We start from the raw sequence: 8291 nt of genomic DNA, 5'->3' as shown, positions 1-8291 counted from the left end.
ACTACAACTAAAAATACATTAAAAGATACATATATGCATAGATGTATATTGTGACAACAATAATACATTTTGTATGTGTAGGAAGTTGAAATACAGAGTTTTTGTATGCAACTGGATTTAAGTTGTCGTCACCTCAAAAAAGAATATGTGATATATACACACAATGGAATTCTATGCAGCCTTTAAAAGAAGGAAGTCCTACAGTATGCAACAGCATGAATGAACCTTGAGGACACTATGAAAAGTGAAATAAGCCAGTCACCAAAAGATAAATATTGTATGATTTCACTTCTGAGGTATCTAAAATAGTGAAATTCATAGAATCAAAGAGTGAAAGGGTGTTTGCCAGGGGCTGGGAGAATGAGGAAATGGAGGGTTATTAATGGGTGAAAAGTTTCAGTCAGACATAATGAATAAGCTTTAGAGATCTGCTGTAAAACATTGTCCCTATAGTTAACAATAATGTACTGTCTACTTAAAAACTTGTTAAGATGATATAGTTCATGTTAAGTGTTCTTACTGCAATTAAAATGAACCATTGTAACAGAAATGAATAATGCCTTTAATGGATGTTTTAGGAGACTGGACAAAGATGAGGAAAGAATCTCTTAACTTGAGAATGTCAGTAGAAACTTTCAAAGCTGAAAAGCACATAGAAAAAAGACTGAAAACAACAACCAGCTAAAAATCCAAGAAGAGTGGGACAACTACAAAATCTGTAACATATACATAAAAAGAATACAAGAAGAAGAAAGAGAGAAATGAATAGAAGCAAAGGAATAATGACTAAGAAATTCCCTAATTAATGTCAGATGTCATTCCAGGAATCTCAGAGAAAAATAAGTATGATAAATACCAGGAAACTCTACATAAGTGTATCAGATTCAAAGCTGAGGAAAATAAAAAATAAAGAAAAAAATATGAAAGAAACGAAGAAAAAAAAAACCTTGCCTGTATTTCAGCAAATGTAAGAATTATACCTGATTCCCCAGAAATCAAGCAAACAAGAAGAAATTAGAGTAAAATATTTTAAGGATTGAGGGACAAAAGAAAAGAAAAGAAAAGAAAAAGCCTAGCAAACTAGAAATCCATATCCTGTGAAATTATCCTTCAAAGTAAAGGAGAAATAAAGACTTTCTCAAACAAACAATAATTAAGGGAAATCCCTGCTTGTAGACCTGTTTTGCAAGAAATGATTTTTAGAAGTTGTTTATAGGGAAAAAATGACATAGGTCAGAAACGTGGATCTATGTAAAGAAAAGAAGAGCTTTGAAGAAGGAATAAGTGAAGGTAAAATTAAATCTTTTTACAATTTTTAATTGATGTAACAGATAATTTGTTTAAAATAACAACAATGTAATCAAATATATGTATTTATGTGTACATGCATAGGATTATGTATGTTTATGTATAAGTAAAATGAATGGCAGCAGTGATACTAGAGGCAGAAATTAGAATTAGAGGAATTAGAATTTATTATAAGGTATTTACATTGTCTGGAAAGTGGTATAGTGTTATTTGAAAGTGGACCTGGATTAGCTGTAAATGCATATTGAAAACTCTAGGGCATCACTAACAAAAGTATTGGAAGTATAACAGATATATTAAGAAAGGAGAGAATATAGAATTATATAAAATGCTCAATTAAAATCACACAAGTCACAAAAAGGTTAAAAAGACTAAAACAGGAACAGAGAAAAAGGGCAATGAATAGAAAACAGTAACACATATCATAGATATTAATCTACCTATTTAAATAATCATTTTGAATGTCAACGTCTAAATGCACCAATTAAATCACAAAGATTGCCAGAGTAGATCAATAAAACAAGACTCAACTATGTGTTGTGAACATGAGACCCACTTTAAATATAGAGACACATAGAAATTAAAAGCATGTGATGGAAAAGCATATGGCATGCTGTCACTACTTTAAAGAAAGTCTCTTCTGTTTGAAATACAATTTCAAACAGAAGAGACTTCAGAGCAAAGAAAATTATCAGGGATAAAGAGGAACATTATATAATGATAAAGGGACCAATTCTCCAGGAAGACATGGAAATCTTAATGTGTATGTGCCTAGCAGAGCAGCAAAACACATGAAACAAAAACTAACTGTAGCCTGTTAGTTTAATCCACTATTACAGTTGGAGAATTCAACACCCTCTATCAGAAATGCACAAATACAGCAGGCAGAAAATCTGCAAGGACATAGCTGAAATCAATAACATCATCAATCAACTGAATATAACTGATATCTATCAACTACTTTATTCTAAAACAGAAAAATACACATTCTTCTCAAACTCACATGGATTATTCACTAACATAGACCACATGCTGGCCAATAAAATATACCTTAACAAATTTAAGAGAATATAAATCATCCAATGTCTGCTGTCAGATCACAATGGAACTAAACTAGAAGTAAATTAGCTAGAAAATTCCTCAAATACTTGGAGATTAAACAACACACTTCTAAATAATGCATAGGTCAAAGAAGAAATATCAAGAGTCATTAAAAATATTTTGAAATAAATAAAAATAAAGACAACATATCAAAAATTGTGGCATGCAGCAAAAGCAGTGCTTATTGGGAGATTTAGAACATTTAATGAGTATATTAGAAAGGGGAAAATATCTAAAATCAGTAATATAAGCTTCTACCTTAGGAAATTTAAAAGAAATACAAATTAAATCCAAAATATGTAGAAGAATATAATTAATAACAATTAGAACATAAATCAATAAATAGAAACTGAAATTTCAATAGAGAAAATCATGAAACCAAACATTAGTTCCTTGAGAACATTAACAAAATTAAAAAGCCTTTAGCAAGGCTAACTTAAAAAAAAAAGAGAGAGAGAGAGAGAGAAGACTGAAATTACTAGTATCAGAAATGAAAGTGAAACACCACTATAAATCCCATGAATGGTAAAAAGATAATAAAGAAATATTATAAACAACTCTGCCCACAAATTTGATAGCCTAGATGAAACAGACCAGTTCCTTGAAAGGTACAATCTAACAAATCTCACACAAGAAGAAATAGAGAGTTTGAATAGGCCCATATCTATTTGAATTTGAATAACAATTGAATTTGAGTAAATAGAAATCAAATAAATAAAATCTTTCAAAAATAGAAAAAAAACAGGACCAGATGGGTTCACTGGTGAGTTCTAACAAACGTATGAAGAATAAATTTTACCAATCCTCTAGAACCTCTTTCAGAAGATAGAAGCAGAAGAACTATTTCCTAACTTATTCTATGAGATGAGCTTTACCCTAATATCAAAGCCAGGCAAAGATACTATAAGAAAAGAAAACTATAGACTTATATCTCTTGTGAAAATAGATTCAAAAATTTTCAAAATATTAGCAAATTGTGTTGAACAGTGCATAAAAAGAATTACATACCACAACCAAATGAGATTTATCTCAAGTATGCAAGACTGATTCAACATTTGAAAAATCAGTTAATGTAATTCATTGCATTAGTAACATAGAGAAGAAAAATCACATGATTTTATCAACAGATGGAGAAAAAGTGTCTGACAAAATCCAATACTCATTTATGATGAAAACTCTCAGCAAACTAGAAATAGTGGGAAACTTCCTCAACTTTATAAAGAACATCTACACAATATTCCTACAATAAACATCATACTTAAATGGTGAGAAAGTAGATGCTTTTCTGCTAAGATCAGGAACAAGACAAGGACATCTGTTTCACCACTCCTTTTCCATGGCTTACTGGAATTTCTAGTTAACACAATAAGACATGAACGGAAACAAAAACTATACAGATTGAGAAGGAAGAAATAAACTATCTTTATTCACAGATAATATGATTGTCTATGTAAAAAATCTAAAATAATCAACAGAAAAAACTCCAAATTTCCTGAAGTTAATGAGTGATCAAAGCAATGTTGCAGGATATAAGAATAATACACAGGTCAATTGCTTTCCTATATATTAGCAATGAAGAAGTGGAATTTCAAATTTAAAGCACAATGCCATTTATATTATCTTATAATCAAAGTGAAATATTTAGGTATAAAGCTAACAAAATATGTACAAGATTTATATGAGAAAAATTACAAAACTCTGATGACAGAAATCAAATAAATGGAGAGATATTTTATGTTCAAGGCTAGGAAAACTCAATGTCAAAATATCAGTTCTTCCCTTCTTGATCTATAGATTCAATGCAATACCAATCAAAATACCAACTTATTTGTGAATATTGACAAACTGATCCTAAAGTGCATAAGGCAAAAGTCCTAGAATAGCCAACACAAAATTGAAGAATAGAGTCAGATGATTCACACTACCCAAGTACAATACTTGCTATAAAGCTACAGTAATCAAGACAGTATAGTATTGATAAAATAATAGAAAAATATATCAATGGAACATAATAGAAAGCCCAGAAAGAGAATCACATAATTAGCCAACTAATCTTTGACAAAGAAGCAAAGGCAATGAAATGCGGAAAAGATAGTTTTTCAACAAATAGTGTTAGAACAACTGGACATCAACATACCGAGAGAGAGAGAGAGAGAGAGAGAGAGAATTTGGACATGACCTTGCAGCTTTCATAAAAATTAACTTGAAATGAATCATATGCCTAAACGTAAAATTCAAAATTATACTACTGCTAAAAGATAACATAGAAGAAAATCTAGATGACCTTGGGAAGAAGTAATTGATAAGCTAGATTTCATTAAAATTAAAAACTTCTGTTCAGCAAAAGACATCATTGAGAATGAGAAGACAAGGTACATTCTGAGTGAAAACATTTGCAAAATATGTATTTGATATTTTGTTATCCAAAATATACAAAACCTCTACAATAATAAAATGAACTACCTAATTTAAAAAGGGCCAAAAATCTAAGTTGAAACCAAAGAAGATGGCAGATAAGTATATGAAAAGATGCCCCCCATCATATATAATTAGGAAAATGCAAATTAAAACAACAATGAGATGCCACTGCATGCCAATTAGAATGACCAAAATCCAGAACACTGACAATGCCAAATACTGGTGAAGATGTGGAGAAAAAGAAACTCTCATTCATTGCTAAAGGGAAGACAAAATGGTAAAACCACTTTGGAGTACAGTTTGGAAACTAAACAAGTTTTGGAAACTAAACATACTTTTACCAGAGCATGAAATAATCACATTCCTTGGCATTTATCCAAGGAAGTTAAAAACTTTTGTATGCAAAAAAACCTGTATATAGATATTTACAGCAGTTTTATTCATAATTAGCAAAACTCAGAAGCAACCAAGATGTCCTTCAGTAGGTGAATGGAAAAGCTGTACTACAACTGACAATAAAATATCATTCAGTGGTAAGAGGAAGTGACCTATCAAGCCATGGAAAGACATGCACCAAAGTGCATCTTACTAAGTGAAGAAGCCAATCTGAGAAAGCTACATACTGTATGATTCCAGCTATATGACATCCTGGAAAAGGCAAAACTATGATCAGAGTAAAAGTATCAGTAGTTGTCAGGGTTTAGGGTGGAGGGAGGGATGAATACGTGGAACACAGAGAGTTTTTAGGGTAGTGAAACCATTTTGTGTGATACTCTAATTTTGGATACATGCTATCATACTTTTGTCGAAACTTACAGAATGTAAAACACCAAGAGTGAACTCTAATATAAACTATACTTTGGGTGATAAAGATATGTCAATGTGGGTTTAGCAATTGTAGTAAATGTACCACTTTGGTGGGGAATGGTGATAATGGGGAATGTTGATATGCATATATTGGGCCAAGGGATATATGTAAAATCTCTGTACCTTCTACTCAACTGTGCTCTCAACCTAAAACTGCTCTAAAAAAAGTATATTAAAAAATTGTTATTGAAATCAAATCCTCATAATCAGTGGGAAAGCATATCATACATAGATAAAGAGAGAATCTGTGAACTGAAAAATTATGGAAATTACCATAATAAATATATAAAGAGACTTCAAAAAGTTTGTGGAAAAATGGAATTAAAAAATAAAAATTAAAAAAATACAAACCTTAATTTTTCAACATAAGCTCAATTAAGCTTAAGCCATTCTTGTAAGCAATAATACCAGCCATCTAAAGAACTGAGGGTCCTGGGAATTTAACCATGTTAATACAGTCTTTTATGCATTATTAACTGAAGAAATATGGGTGCCCTTTACAGGCTTTTTAAGATTAAGAAACAAACAAAAAGCAATCAGAAGGAGCCAAATCAGGAATGTAAGGTAGATGCTGAAAGATTTCCCATAGAAACTCTCACAAAATTATCCTTCTTTGATGAGATAAATGAGCAGGAGCATGGAGCATTGTTGTAGTGGAGAAAGACTCTCTGGTGAATCTTTTCTGGATATTTTTTCTGTTAAAGCTTTGGTAAACTTTCTCAAAACTCCCTCATAATAAACAGACAAATAACAGATAAATAAACTGTTCTTTGACCCTCTAGAAAGTCAACAAGCAAAACGCTTTGAGCATCACCCAAAGCTGTTGTCATGACCTTTGCTCCTGACCCATCCACTTTGCTTTGACTTGACCACTTCCACCTTTTGGTAGCCATTGCTTTGGTTGCGCTTTGTCTGTAGGATCATACCAGTAAAGTCATGTTTCATCTCCTATCACAATTTTTCAAAGAAACCCTTCAGGATCTTGATCCCAACTGTTTAAAATTTCCATTGAAATCTCAGCTGCAGAGCTGATCTGGTGCAATGGTTTTGGTGCCCATTGAGCGGAAAGTTTGCTCACCTTTAAGTTTTCAATTAGAATTGTTTAAGTGAAACCAATTGAAATGTCTATGGTGTTGGCTATTGTTTCTGCTGTTAATCATTGGCCCTCTTCAATTAGGGCACAACCAGGGTTAATATTTTTTCCTTCCAAATTAATGTGGATTATTTGTTGCTCCAGGCTTCCTCTTCAAAATTATGTAGACCCTTCTTAAAAGAAGTTATCCATTTGCAAACTAATGATTTCTTTGGGGTACTGTCCCCATAAACTTTTTGTAAGTAATCAATAATTTCACCATTTTTCCACCCAAGTTTCACCATAAATTTGAAGTTCGTGCTTGCCTCAATTTTAGCAAAATTCTTATTGCTCTGTTAAGGGCTTTTTTCAAACTGATGTCCTAAACTTCGTAATGCCTCAAACTAGATCCCATTCATATATGTTATAACAAGTTAGAGTCAGTTTATTTTGGTGCAAAAATTTTTAAGATCTATGCATAATTTTTTCATAATATGCATTTTTCTATGAGCGTTTTGAAGTCCTATTATATAAAGACAGATAAAGAGAGTAGAAGTATTAGACGTAGATGAAAGATAGGAAGGAGAGAAAGGAAAGTTCCAACATATATCCAGTGAACATTCTGGAAGGATAAAATACAGAAAACAGGAGAGAGGTTATCTTTGAAGAGATGGTGATTGAGAACTTAGTATAATTGAGTTTTTTTAAATCTCATGAATTATTAGGGTCAGAAAATGCAACATCTTGACAAAATAAAAACAATAAAATAAAAAGTAAAAACAAACTCACATTCACACACTGTAGTGGAACCATGAAGTTTCAAAGTCAGTCTTTGGTGAAAATCTTAAAAGCAACCAAAGAACAAATGCAGATCATAAGGAACAATAATTATCTTGAAAGAATTAAATCTGCACAACTGTAACACTAAGGAGAGACATAGGCACTCTAAATTCTGCATGGTAATGAAAGGAACTTTGTAATACCTTTTGTGAGATTGTCTACCAGCCTTTCAAAGGTGTACAACTTAACTCACTGTTCGTGCCATGTACAGTTATTTTTCCTTATACTTCTGCATTTACTAGCTGAGAACAAGATTTTGTCTAGCAAAATAGTATAAAGTTTCAAGTTTCATTTGTTTATTCAATCATCCAACAAGTCAATGAACAATTTCTAACCTAATTCTATGAGAACCGTGTTAGAAACTCAAAATAAATAAAAAGTTCTTCTTGTTAACACTTAATGTCAGAAGACAAATATTTATACTATTGTATGATAAATTCCAAGGCAAAGATATGTAAGAGCCTACAGAAGTATGACATAACTCAGTCTGAAGTTAGAAATGTGATCGTTATCGTACGTGAACTCTTCTGGGGAGGAGTTCAAATAACTTCATTTATATTATAACATAAAATCAGTAATATGATAAAGGAAATTACAAAACTTTAAAAAATCACTTGGATTTAAACTGAGCTTTCCTTTTCTTCACAATAGTGATGATTTGGTGATTGTGATATGAGAGCATTCT

The sequence above is a fragment of the Theropithecus gelada genome, unplaced genomic scaffold (genome assembly GCF_003255815.1).
Source record: "Theropithecus gelada isolate Dixy unplaced genomic scaffold, Tgel_1.0 HiC_scaffold_15875, whole genome shotgun sequence".
NCBI lineage: Eukaryota > Metazoa > Chordata > Mammalia > Primates > Cercopithecidae > Theropithecus > Theropithecus gelada.
This window is presented reverse-complemented; position numbering follows the sequence as displayed.